The sequence below is a fragment of the Coregonus clupeaformis genome, chromosome 38 (genome assembly GCF_020615455.1).
Source record: "Coregonus clupeaformis isolate EN_2021a chromosome 38, ASM2061545v1, whole genome shotgun sequence".
Classification (NCBI taxonomy): Eukaryota; Metazoa; Chordata; class Actinopteri; order Salmoniformes; family Salmonidae; genus Coregonus; species Coregonus clupeaformis.
Window position 1 is genome coordinate 4,170,018 of NC_059229.1, and position 14,947 is coordinate 4,184,964.

The 14,947-nt window shown below is 42.0% G+C and overlaps 1 long non-coding RNA gene across 1 annotated transcript; it reads right to left on the reverse strand.

Annotated features, from left to right (window-relative positions):
* Positions 1-490: 490 nt before the first annotated feature.
* Positions 491-13,050, reverse strand: LOC123482804. Its single transcript, XR_006657940.1, has 4 exons — positions 12,869-13,050; positions 1,789-1,911; positions 1,438-1,473; positions 491-589 (listed from the first exon to the last, which is right to left on the reverse strand). It is a non-coding gene; the product is annotated as an uncharacterized LOC123482804 (long non-coding RNA).
* Positions 13,051-14,947: the final 1,897 nt, after the last annotated feature.

Sequence of the window (14,947 nt, forward strand, 5' to 3'; positions counted from 1 at the left end):
GTGTTGAGGAGAGCATATGAGTCAAATAAGTTAGGTGGAAACCCCGAGAGAGAGAGAGAGAGAGAGAGAGAGAGAGAGAGAGAGAGAGAGAGAGAGAGAGAGAGAGAGAGAGAGAGAGAGAGAGAGAGAGAGAGAGAGAGAGAGAGAGAGAGAGAGAGAGAGAGAGAGAGAGAGAGAGAGAGAGAGAGAGAGAGAGAGAGAGAGAGAGAGAGAGAGAGAGAGAGAGAGAGAGAGAGGAAAAAAAAAAATGTATCCACCCCTACAAAAATGACCATGAATTATAATTCAAATAATAATAAAATTTCCTGTTGCTGCAGGATTATATTCCTGCTGTATCAAACTGGCTCAAACTGGCTCAAAAAACAGGTTAGGGTTAGGGTTAAAGGTTAGGGTTAGGGTTAAAGGTTAGGGGAAATTTGATTTTGAATGGGAATCAATTATTTGGTCCCCACAAGGATAGTAAAACAACATGTGTGTGTCTCACCAGTAGTTATCTTTGTTCTGGTCCTTTGTCTGATGAATATGATGAGAATGAGGACCAACACACACACCACCATCCCCAGACCTGTCCCCATATACACCAGTACCCCTGGAGAACACACAGTAACACATTAGTAACACACACACCACCATCCCCAGACCTGACCCCATATACACCAGGACACCTGGAGAACACACAGTAACACATTAGTAACACACACACCACCATCCCCAGACCTGTCCTGTCTGTGTGTGTGTGTGTGTGTTTGTGTGTGTGGGGGGGGGGGGGAGACTTTACAGAATACTGTATATATCATAGATACCATCAGACCTGACCACAGACAGGAGGAGAGACTTTACAGAATACTGTATATATCATAGATACCATCAGACCTGACCACAGACAGGAGGAGAGACTTTATCAGGGTTACAACATTTCAGTAGCTTTCCCCAATCTTCCAGGTTTTCCAGAAATGACCAGAATAACTCAACCCTATGCTTTACAGGCTATATATATCAGACTGATGGATCGTTACCAGGGTCATCTGGTGGGTTGGTCGGTAGACTAGTGGATAGGTCAGTTAATAAAGTAAAGTAAGGTAGGTTGGAAGATTGGTCAGTTGTTTGGTCGGTCAGTTGGTTGGTAGGGTCTGTCAGGTGACAGACAGACAGAAAGACAGACAGACAGACAGACAGACTGACAGACAAAACACAGACAGACAGACGAGAGAGAGAGAGAGAGAGAGAGAGAGAGAGAGAGAGAGAGAGAGAGAGAGAGAGAGAGGCAGACAGGCAGACAGACAGATAGATAATGGAGTAGAGTAATGATAATAATAGTAATAATAATAAGAGGATAGATAATAAAGGTGTGATAAAGGAGGAGACTGTAGTGATCAGAGTAACCATAGCAACGGAGGCCATTGTGTCAGCAGCAGCTCTCCACAAAATGAAACATACCAGAACTCTGATTCTGTCCTGCACCAGGAGAGTAGTCTGAGGGGAGAGAGAGAGAGAGAGAGAGAGAGAGAGAGAGAGAGAGAGAGAGAGAGAGAGAGAGAGAGAGAGAGAGAGAGAGAGAGAGATGGAGAGAGAGAGAGAGAGAGAGAGAGAGAGAGAGAGAGAGAGAGAGAGAGAGAGAGAGAGAGAGAGAGAGAGAGAGAGAGAGAGAGAGAGAGAGAGAGAGAGACACACAGAGAGAGAGAAATTCGTCCAAAGAATGAACAGTTACAATTGATTTCCTCCAGAATTAGAAGCATTTAATATCACAGCTTGTTAGTTGTAATGTCTGAAATGAGAGATTCATCATACCTGTTCTTGATGAAAAGTGACCACTGATATCTCCAGATGTCAGAAACGTTGTAGAGAGGTTTGGGAGGATTGTGGAGACATGGGGTCTGGAGGTGACAGGTGACGGTGTAGGAGTAGGAGGAGCTGTGAGTCAGTAGAAAGTACATATAAACACCAATACTGAAACAAATTTATGTCAGGGGATATAAGTCAGGAAGTTCATTACTAGATATCAATTTACATGTAGTGTTAACTTACCATCTGTAACTGTGAGATGCACCTCTTGGTATGTGTCCTTTATAAATCTCTCCACTCCACACCAGTAGGTCCCAGAGTCTGACTTCATCAGGTTCTTGATGGTCACATAGAAGACTCCATCTCTGTTATCTTCTATACTGTATCTACCTTGAGATACATTCTTTCTCCCATTAGTTTGAACCAGAATGTCTTTACCATAACATGTCCCCTTGCAAAAGCGTTTGATGTTGGTCCCTGCCCACGTGTGAGAGCAGCCCACAGTGACATGTCCTCCCACCACCTCCTTCACATTAATGTCAGCTGACTCCACAACACACAGAGCTGTCAAACAGAAACACACAGTACAGTCACAACTGATGACCTGTGAGATATACATTAACACTGCTCATCTTACTTTAACCCTGCATAAAACTTACTTTATCCCTGCACAAATCATACTTGAACCGTGCACATCTTCCTTTAACCCTGCATAATCTTACTTTAACCCTGCATAAACCAAGGTAAAAGACCAACATATCAAGCATTCTAAATTCAGTGCATTATCATAAGGTACATGTGAAAAACAAACTCAGAACTGTAAAACCTTATAGAGAAGTACATTTTTTATTCCTTCTGTACTATATAATCCAGACAGTAGTATAGAAACTGATACAGACAGACAGAGCTCACCTGAGAGAAGACAGCAGGAGACAACATGGAGTATCTTCATTCTGGACAGTTAATCCTCAATTACTATACCGTTGAAGTTACTTTACTATCACAGTTACTATACTGTTAAAGTTACTTTACTATACAACCAGCTAGCACAGGTCCACAACAGCTTCTCTGTCAGCTATTCGTTTGACAGCAGGGTGTTTCTGAAATTATCTGTCTTCCTTAGTTGAAGCTCCTCCCTCCTCTAACAACCCACCCCTCTCTCTCTCTCTCTCTCTCTCTCTCTCTCTCTCTCTCTCTCTCTCTCTCTCTCTCTCTCTCTCTCTCTCTCTCTCTCTCTCTCTCTCAATTCAATTCAATTCAATTCAATTCAATTCAAAGGGCTTTATTAGCATGGGAAACATGTTTCCATTGCGAAAGCAAGTGAAATAGATAATAAACAAAAGTGAAATAAACAGTATAAAATGCATGTCAGAGAGATTGAGATAGTGATGGTGGTGGTAGAGTGGGTGGACATTAGCTGATACATCCTCATTTCTCTGTAGTGACCTCAGCGTCTACAGGTCTATATGTCCTGCTGAGAGAAACTGGTTCAATCCGGCCGGATGTTAGACTTGTGTTAAAACTGTCAACTTCTCTTTTCTAAAGTTACCACGTTTGTTTCAGCAGAGGAGGAACACATTGTTGAGATGATAATATAGTTGAAGTATACATCAATATATTGTATTACTTTTTCTTACATTTCATTGATCCAAATACAGTCTTTGTAAATGATCAACTCAACAAATGAGTTTCTGAACAGAAGAAACATCCCTCCTCTACAACCAAACTCCCCCTTAATGAATGATGTCATCACATAACAGACAAGCAACTGAGATCTCAGTAAAATAATTTAAACAACCTCCACATCGCCCCCTACAGAATGTTATCGGTACTGATGAATAAATATATTCTAATCTCGACAACCAGCCGGTTCTTTCTCTCTCTATTGATGCTGGGGACGAGGTTACAGTTATTCTAATAAACTAGATGTTTCAACTCAGTCAATTCAATTTGATGACCTGTGAGATATACTTAAACCTGCTCAAATCTTACTTTAACCCCGCATAAATCTTACTTTAACCCTGCAGAAATTGTACTTTACCAAGCACAACTCTTACTTTAACCCTCTACAAATCATACTTTACCCGTGCACATCTTCCTTTAACCCTGCCTATCTTACTTTAACCCTGCATAAATCTTACTTTAACCTTCAACAAATTTTACTTTAGCCCTGCATAAATCGTACTTTAACCCTGCACAAATCTTACTTTACCCAGCACAAATCTTACTTTACCTCTACAAATCATACTTTACCCGTGCACATCGTCCTTTAACCCTGCCTATCTTACTTTAACCCTGCACAAACCAAGGTAAAATATATCAAATATATCAAACATTCTAAGTTCAGTGCATTATCATAAGATACATGTGAAAAACTAACTCAGAACTGTAGAACTTTCTGGCTCCTTATAGACAAACACATATCTTATTCCTTATGTACTATATTATCCAGACATCAGTATAGAAACTGATACAGACAGACAAACATGCAGACATACAGACAGATAGGCAGGCAGACAGGCAGACAGGCAGACAGACAGACAGAACTCACCTGACAGAAGACAGCAGGAGACAACATGGAGTATCTTCATTCTGGACAGTTAATCCTTAGTTGCTATACTGTTAAAGTTACTTTACTATCACAGTTAATAAACTGTTAAAGTTACTTTACTATCACAGTAATTATACTGTTAAAGTTACTTTACTATCACAGTTAATAAACTGTTAAAGTTACTTTACTATCACAGTTTCTGTACTTTTAAAGTTACTTGACTACACAACCAGCTAGCACAGTTCCACAACAGCTTGTTCCTGTTTCCTTCCTTGATTGAAAGCTCCTCCCTCCTCTAACATCCCCCCCCCTCTCTCCCTCTCTCCCTCTCTCTCTCTCTCTCTGTCTGTCTGTCTGTCTGTCTGTCTGTCTGTCTGTCTGTCTGTCTGTCTGTCTGTCTGTCTGTCTGTCTGTCTGTCTGTCTCTCTCTCTCTCTCTCTCTCTCTCTCTCTCTCTCTCTCTCTCTCTCTCTCTCTCTCTCTCTCTCTCTCTCTCTCTCTCTCTCTCTCTCTCTCTCTCTCTCTCTCTCTCTCTCTCTCTCTCTCTATCTCTCTCTCTGCATGGGACACATGTTTCCATTACCTAAGCAAGTGAAATAGATCATAAACAAAAGTGAAATAAACCATATAAAATGCATGTCAGAGAGATTGAGGTAGTGATGGTTAGTGTGGTGGGAGGGGGTGGACATTAGCTGACACATCCTAATTTCTCTGTAGTGACCTCAGTGTCTCCAGGTCTATATGTGCTGCAGAGTGAAACTGGTTCAAACCGGCCATATGTTGGACTTCTAAACCACAAGACAACTCAGCAAGCTGTGGTGACAAAGTGTTAAAACTGTCAACTTCTCTGTTCTAAAGTTACCACGTTTGTTTCAGCAGAGGAGGAACACATTGTTGAGATGATGACAATATAGTTAAAGTATACATCAATATATTGAATTACTTTTTTTCTGACATTTAATTGATCCAAATACAGTCTTTGTAAATGATCAACTCAACAGATGAGTTTCTGAACAGAAGAAACATCCCTCCTCTACAACCCAACTCCCCCTTAATGAATGATGTCATCACATAACAGACAAGCAACTGAGATCTCAGTAAACCAATAGAATGACCTCCACATCGCCCCCTACAGAATGTTATCCGTACTGATTAATCCATATACTCTAATCTCGACAACCAGCCGGTTCTTTCTCTCTCTATTCAGCCTGGGGACTAAGTTACAGTCATTCAAATAAACTAGATGTTTCAACTCAGTCAATTCAGGAAGTGAAGTGAAATTCCATTCATGGATTGAAAAGTCCACATAAAAAATGATGGTCATCAATGACAAATTGTATTGCGATTCATTGTCTGTATTGAAATGGAACTAAATTCAATTAAATTGAACCCCAGCTCTGGCAACACGAACACTGTTTCACAACCAGACGATCAGATTGGAGTCTGGCCCTGTGGAACACAAAACATACACTGTACATGCAAAAGTATGTGGACACCCCTTCAAATCAATGGATACAACTATTTCAGCCACACCTGTTGCTGACTGGTGTATAAAATATAGTACTCAGCCATGCAATCTCCATAGACAAACATTGCCATTAGAATGGCACTAGTGAAGAACTCAGTGACTTTCAACGTGGAACCGTCATAGGATGTGACCTTTCCAACAAGTCAGTTTGTCAAATCCCTGCCCTGCTAGAGCTGCCCCGGTCAACTGTAAGTGCTGTTATTGTAAAGTAGAAATGTTACTCCAACATCATACAATGACATTCTAGACGATTCTGTGCTTCCAATTTTGTGGCAACAGTTTGGGGAAGGCCCTTTCCTGTTTCAGCATGACAATGCCCCTGTGCAAAACGCAAGGTCCATACAGAACTGGTTTGTCGAGATCGGTGTGGAAGAACTTGACTGGCCTGCACAGAGCCCTGACCCCAACCTCATCGAACACCTTTGGGATGAATTGGAACACCGACTGTAAGCCAAGCCTAATTGCCTAACATCAGTGCTCTTGTGGCTGAATGGAAGCAAGTCCCCGCAGCAATGTTCCCACATCTAGTGGAAGGTCTTCCCAGAAGAGTGGGTGCTGTTATAGCAGCAAAGGGGGGACCAACTCCATATTAATGCCCATGATTTTGGAATGAGATGTTCGACGAGCAGGTGTCCACATACTTTAGATCATGCAGTGTATCATGAACAATGGTTGCAGAGTGTGTGTCTGTTGCCTGCGTTCATGTACATATATATATACATCCATATGAGGGTTACTCACTTGATGATTTCCTGTCTCTCCTCCATTGGTAGATCAACACCAACACAGTCAGACTCACACACACCATGATGACCACTGGGGTACCTAGTACTACAAATCCAAGATAATAACATTCCTCTCAGACCCTTCTCCTTCCTTCAGGTACTGTACCAGTTTCCTAATCACCTAGTCCTCCTACTGTACCAGTTTAATAACCACATAGTCCCCAAACTGTACTAGTTTCCTAACCACCTAGTCCTCCTACTGTACCAGTTTCCTAATCACCTAGTCCTCCTACCGTACCAGTTTCCTAACCACCTAGTCCTCCTACTGTACCAGTTCCCTATCCACCTAGTCCTCCTACTGTCCCAGTTTCCTAACCACCTAGTCCTCCTACTGTACCAGTTTCCTAACCACCTAGTCCCCCTACTGTACCAGTTTCCTAACCACCTAGTCCTCCTACTGTACCAGTTCCCTAACCACCTAGTCCTCCTACTGTCCCAGTTTCCTAACCACCTAGTCCTCCTACTGTACCAGTTTCCTAACCACCTAGTCCTCCTACTGTACCAGTTCCCTAACCACCTAGTCTTCCTACTGTACCAGTTTCCTAACCACCTAGTCATCCTACTGTACCAGTTTCCTAACCACCTAGTCCTCCTACAACTAGTGTACCAGTTTCCTCACCACCTAGTCCTCCTACTGTACCAGTTTCCTAACCACCTAGTCCTCCTACTGTACCAGTTTCCTCACCACCTAGTTCTTCTACAGCTTCCCCAGCTAGAATGATAAGAGTTGTATTGTGTTTCTACCTGTTCTGGGAGTTCCAGTGGTCACAAGAAGAGGAGCTAGGGAAGAGAAGACACAGGATGAATATACTAATGTGTGTTTATGTGTGTGTGTTTATTTGTGTGTGTTTATGTGTGTGTTTATGTGTGTGTTTATGTTTGTGTGTTTATGTGTGTGTGTGTGTGTTTGTGTGAGAGAGAGAGAGACATAGAGACAGAGAGACAGAGAGACAGAGACAGAGGAGAGAGAGAGAGAGAGAGAGAGAGAGAGAGAGAGAGAGAGAGAGAGAGAGAGAGAGAGAGAGAGAGAGAGAGAGAGAGAGAGAGAGAGAGAGAGAGAGAGAGAGAGAGAGAGAGAGAGAGAGACCTGCAGCCCATAATAACTGATATTTGCTGTCAGGAGGAAGGGTCTAGAGAAGTCAGATGTTTTTTATTTAGTTAAGAATGTACAATACTATATACAATTCAGAAAAAATTCACATCATAAAACCCCCCACAATAAAAAGATAACAGATTTATATTACACTTCACATTATAATAGTACAGGGTAATAATAATAATAATCAGAATCATCATCATCATCATCATCATTATCATTATAGTAATATTAATAACAATGGTAATAATAATAATTATAATAATCATCATTATAGTAACAACAACAACAACAAATAATAATAATAATCTATTGGGTGGGTGCGCTGTTTGCCGTTGTTATCGAGTACTGATGGTGAATGTCATCACTAAAACACGGCAAATGAGGAAGAATTATCAGACAGATCAAAAAAGGAAGAATTGTTTCTCAGACAGCTCCATGTGTCTCTGATGGTAATGGCTTTTGAAATATTTTTGAGCCTTTATTGAGCCTCGCTGTCGGTTTTGAGCAGGGCATTTGGAATTCGCCGCCGGCCTCCTAAATTGCAAATCAAGTGATACCTCCGCCTACACGGGCAAGAACCAGGCGTCTCATACTTTCAAGACATGCACACTCATTGTCACTGAGAGAACAGGAAGTAGCTAAGTGACTGTGTCAGTAAGGAAAAGGCTATAAGACTGTGACCTCATATCCTCTCCCTGTCAACAACCCATTTGAAGAAGTAGGAAACAAGACCTGCTACTGTCTGGGTGTGTGGAAGAGATGGAGAAGGAGAGGAGAGGAGATAGAGGAGAGAGAGAGAGAGAGAGAGTGCATGAGCAAAAACATAAAAAAGATCAGCTAAAAAGAGAGGTCAGTGCATATAGTTAACATATGTCCCTTTTGATTGGTAGACAGAGAGAGGAGAGAAGAGGAGAGAGAGAGAGAGAGGGGGGGGGGAGAGGAGAGAGAGAGAGATAAGAGGAGAGGAGAGGACAGAGAGAGAGAGAGAGAGAGAGAGAGAGAGAGAGAGAGAGAGAGAGAGAGAGAGAGAGAGAGAGACCATGAGCAAAACAATTAAAAAGATTAGCTAAAAAGAGAGGTCAGTGCATATAGTTAACATATGGCCCTTGTTATTGGTCGCCAGTGTGTGCATGGCCCTTGTGATTGGTTGTCAGTGACTCAGGTGTGTCTGGGTTTGCTGACTGTGGAGTAGATGGGAGGAGTCTCAGAGGAGCTGTGTGGATGATTGACAGTAGAGTAGGCGGGGCTTTGACCAAAGTTCACAGTAGCATAGTCACATGAGGAAGTGCCCTCTTTATCGATGGTGACTCTGGCTTCGTTAGGGCAGCTGCCCTCTTTAGTGATGGTGACTCTGGCTTCGTTGAGGCCGCTGGGGTTCTGGTGGAAGTTGATGCTGGCGTAGTGGGGGAGAGTCAGAGTGGCTTGTGGGTAAGTTGGCGGTGGTGTAGATGGTGGTGGGCGCAGCGTCTGGAGTCTGACTGTAGGGGGCGCTCCTTAATCTCCTCATAGTCACCGTCACCATGACAACCCTGAAGAGGAGGGAGGAGAGAAAAAGGGAGGAGGAAGAGGAGAGAATATCACAAACACACTCAATGACATCACTCAATGACATCACTCAATCACATAATATAAAACACACACTAAATGACATCACTCAACTCAACACATAAAACACACACTAATTGACATCACTCAATGACATCATTCAATCACATCACTCAGTCACTAAAACTAACAAATAAAATACACTGACCCCTTCATTGTTCCCTTTGTCTGGGCTCACTCTGTGTGTTGAAGAGACAGATCCTGTGGAACACAACACACATTACTCAGAGAGAGCGAGACAGAGAGAGAGAGAGAGAGAGAGAGAGAGAGAGAGAGAGACAGAGAGAGAGACAGAGAGAGAGAGAGAGAGACAGAGAGAGAGATAGAGAGAGAGAGAGAGACAGAGAGACAGAGAGAGAGAGAGAGAGAGAGAGAGAGAGAGAGAGAGAGGCACTTCCCCTATTTATCATCTGCTTCTCAACCAGGGACAAATGACAGGGATATTATTTTACATATACATTTTAGTCGATTATGCAAATGTTTTTTCGAAAAGGAGAACTTTCTCTCCTTTTATAACCCTGTGTGTGTGTGTTTGTGTGTGTGTGTGTGTGTGTGTGTGTGTGTTTCCCACCTGTGGCCTTGTTGTATTTCCATCTGTAGACTATGATCAGGCTGATCACCAGCAGCAACACTACCAGACTAACAGACACCATGATGACCACTGAGGTACCTGGAACACACACACACACACACACACACACACACACACACACACACACACACACACACACACACACACACACACACACACACACACACACACAGAACCGATTAGACAAACCTACTGTTACACTAACCTACCGTCATATCATAACACTACATACAGACATGTCTATCACTAACCTACCCTCATATCGTAACACTACATACAGACATGTCTACCACTAACCTACCCTCATATCATAACACTACATACAGACATGTCTACCACTAACCTACCCTCATATCATAACACTACATACAGACATGTCTACCACTAACCTACCCTCATATCATAACACTACATACAGACATATCTACCACTAACCTACCCTCATATCATAACACTACATACAGACATGTCTACCACTAACCTACCCTCATATCATAACACTACATACAGACATGTCTACCACTAACCTACCCTCATATCATAACACTACATACAGACATGTCTACCACTAACCTACCCTCATATCATAACATTACATACAGACATGTCTACCACTAACCTACCCTCATATCATAACACTACATACAGACATGTCTAACACTAACCTACCCTCATATCAAAACACTTCTGTCCCATTCCTCTTTGCAGATCTTCTCCAAGTCATTAAGGCTTCGAGGCTGACGTTTGGCAACTCGAACCTTCAGCTCCCTCCACAGATTTTCTATGGGATTAAGGTCTGGAGACTGGCTAGTTCACTCCAGGACCTTAAAGTGCTTCTTCTTGAACCAATCCTTTATTGCCTTGGCCGTGTGTTTTGGGTCATTGTCATGCTGGAATACCCATCCACGACCCATTTTCAATGCCCTGGCTGAGGGAAGGAGGTTCTCACCCAAGATTTGACGGTACATGGCTCCATCCATCGTCCCTTTGATGCGGTGAAGTTGTCCTGTCCCCTTTGCAGAAAAACACCCCCAAAGCATAATGTTTTCACCTCCATGTTTGACTGTGGGGATGGTGTTCTTGGGGTCATAGGCAGCATTCCTCCTCCTCCAAACACGGCGAGTTGAGTTGATGCCAAAGAGCTCCATTTTGGTCTCATCTGACCACAACACTTTCACCCAGTTCTCCTCTGAATCATTCAGATGTTCATTAGCAAACTTCCGACGGGCCTGTATATGTGCTTTCTTGAGCAGGGGGACCTTGCGGGTGCTGCAGGATTTCAGTCCTTCACGGCGTAGTGTGTTACCAATTGTTTTCTTGGTGACTATGGTCCCAGCTGCCTTGAGATCATTGACAAGATCCTTCCGTGTAGTTCTGGGCTGATTCCTCACCGTTCTCATGATCATTGCATTTCCACAAGGTGAGATCTTGCATGGAGCCACAGGCCGAGGGAGATTGACAGTTATTTTGTGTTTCTTCCATTTGCGAATAATCACACCAACGGTTGTCACTATCTCACCAAGCTGCTTGGCAATGGTCTTGTAGCCCATTCCAGCCTTGTGTAGGTCTACAATCTTGTCAATGACATCCTTGGAGAGCTCTTTGGTCTTGGCCATTGTGGAGAGTTTGGAATCTGATTGATTGATTGCTTCTGTGGACAGGTGTCTTTTATACTGGTAACAAACTGAGATTAGGAGCACTCCCTTTAAGAGTGTGCTCTTAATCTCAGCTTGTTACCTGTATAAAAGACAACTGGGAGCCAGAAATCTTTCTGATTGAGAGGGGGTCAAATACTTATTTCCCTCATTAAAAGGCAAATCAATTTATAACATTTTTGACATGCGTTTTTCTGGATTGTTTTGTTGTTATTCTGTCTCTCACTGTTCAAATAAATCTACCATTAAAATTATAGACTAATCATTTCTTTGTCAGTGGGCAAACGTACAAAATCAGCAGGGGATCAAATACTTTTTTCCCTCACTATATATATATATATAAAGAAATGATGGAAGTTACAATCTATCTGCAATAATAAGCTGATCTACCCCCCAAAAAAAAATCAAAAAAAATCCCCAATCTTCCAGATTTTCCAGAAATTACCAGATTTACTCAACCCTATGCTTTACAGGCTATAGATATCAGACTGATTGATCGTTACCAGGGTCATCTGGTGGGTTGGTCGGTAGACTAGTGGATAGGTCAGTTAATAAAGTAAAGTAAGGTAGGTTGGAAGATTGGTCAGTTGTTTGGTCGTCAGTTGGTTGGTAGGGTCTGTCAGGTGACAGACAGACAGACAGACCGACAGACAAAACACAGTCAGACAGACAAAAACAGAGAGAGAGAGAGAGAGAGAGAGAGAGAGAGAGAGAGAGAGAGAGAGAGAGAGAGAGAGAGAGAGAGAGAAAAACAACTATTTGAGAGAGGGGGTAGTGAGAGAGAGGAGAGAGAGAGCAGTGAGAGAGAGAGATATATTTTTCCAATGCTTGAACAGATACAATTGATTTCCTCCAGCGTTACAAGCATTTCATATCACAACATATTAGTTGTAATGTCTGAGATGAGAGATTCATCATACCTGTTCTTGATGAAGAGTGACCACCGATGTCTTCAGATGGCAGAAAGGTTGTGGAGATGTTTGGAGATGTTGCAGAGAGGTTTGGGAGGGTTGTGGAGAGGTTTGGGAGGGTTGTGGAGAGGTTTGGGACGGTTGTGGGGAGGTTTGGGGATGTTGCAGAGAGGTTTGGGAGGGTTGTGGAGACATGGGATCTGGGGGTGACAGCTGTAGTAGCTGTATTGAAAGACAAAGAACAGGTATCCACAAATACAGTCACCATTTTGCTTTTCTCTCACTGGAAATATGACATGAAGCCTATAAACAAGCAATAAACTGGGAATTTGAAAAGGCTAATGTGATTGTGTTCACTTACCATCTGTAACTATGAGATGCACCTCTTGGAATGAGTCTAGTCCATATCTCTCCACTCCACACCAGTAGGTCCCAGAGTCTGACTTCCTCAGGTTCTTGATGGTCACATAGAACACTCCATTTCTTAAGTCTTCTATGGTGTATCTCTTTTTCTCATTATAATGTTTGCTGCCCTTAGTTTGAACAAGTAAATCTCCCTGGTTACATTTTCTTTTGCAGAAATATTTTACATTGTCACCTGGCCATTTGTGAGAGCATTTGATTTTGACTTGTCCTCCTACCACTTCCTTCACATTAACGACAGCTGACTCCACGACACACAGAGCTGTCAGACAGAAGAACAGTACAGTCACAAATTATGACCTGGGAATATACTTTAACCCTGCTCAACTCTTACTTAAGCCCTGCTCACATTTTACTTGAACCCTGCTCAAATTGTACTTTAACACTGCACACATCTTACTTTAACCCTCTACAAATCTAACTTTAACACTGCATAAATCTGACTTTAACCCTGCACAAACCCAGGTAAAAGACTCACCTGAGAGGAGACAGTAGGAGACAACATGGAGTATCTTCATTCTAGACAGTTACTCCTCAGTTTCTATACTGTTAAAGTTACTTTTACTATACTACCAGCTAGCACAGGTCCACAACAGCTTGTCTGTCAGCTATTCGTTTGACAGCAGGGTGTTTCTGAAATGATATGTCTTCCCTTAATTGAAAGCTCCTCCCTCCTCTGACAACCCACCCCTTGTCTGCAGGTCTATATGTGCTGCAGAGTGAAACTGGTTCAATCCGGCTGGAGGTTAGACTTCTAAACCACAAGACAACTCAGCTAGCTGTGGTGACTAAGTGTTAAAACTGTCAACTTCTCTGTTCTAAAGTTACCATGTTTGTTCCAGCAGAGGAGGGACACATTGTTGAGATGATGACAATATAGTTAAAGTATACATCAATATATTTTATTACATTTCTATGACATTTCATTGATCCAAATACAGTCTTTGTAAATGATCAACTCAACAGATGAGTTTCTGAACAGAAGAAACACTCTCCTCTACAACCAAACTCCCCCTTAATGAATGATGTCATCACATAACAGACAATCAAATGAGATCCCAGTAAACCAATAGAATGACCTCCACATCGCCCCCTACAGAATGTTATCAGTACTGATTAATAAATATCCTATAATCTCGACAACCAGACGGTTATTTCTCTCTCTATTGATCCTGGGTATGAGGTTACAGTTATTCTAATGAACTATATGTTTCAACTAGGTCAATTCAGGAAGTGAAGTGAAATTCTATTCATGGATTGAAAAGTCTACATGGAAAATGATGGTCATCAATGATAAATTGAATTGTGATTATTTTTATGAATTGAATGGAATTCAATTCAATTCAATTCAATTGGAACCCAGCTCTGGTAACAATAACACTTGTGGATCAAAACCAGACGATCAGGCAACCTCTTCTCTTCAGAATACAGAGCATAGAATTACATATTAGAACTTAATTACACATTCAAATGTAATTACATGTTAGTTAGATTTTAATAGGATTTCTGTGCTACAGAGTCTATCCGGAGTCAGTAGTTGTGACATTGTTGAGGTTCGAGTGCTTAAAAGTCTGATTGGTAGTGGGCGGTGTCATGAGCAATGCATTCTGGGTCAGCGTTAGACACGGCTGAGGGGCCACTGCATTGTGGGTGGAAGTTATATTTTCTTCTTCCTCACCATCTTCCTCATCATCAACCTTTGAGACCTGGAGAATCATGACTTTTACCATTAGGAGAAGACAGAAACACACGCGTGCGCATATGCCATAAATGAACCGTTGAACGTGTGAATGTCCTGACAAGGTAGGAAAACAACAAAAACCTGAAAAGTCAGGAAATGTGTCATTTTTTGAATTTGTTAAAATTATATTTTAGGTTTAAGGGTTAGGGTTCGGGTTCGGGTTAGGGTTAGGTGTTAGGTGTTATATGTTTACGGTTAGGGTTAGGGTTAGGGAAAATATGATTTTGAATGGAAATACATTTGTAGTCCAGAAAATTCACAAAAACAAAGCTTTGT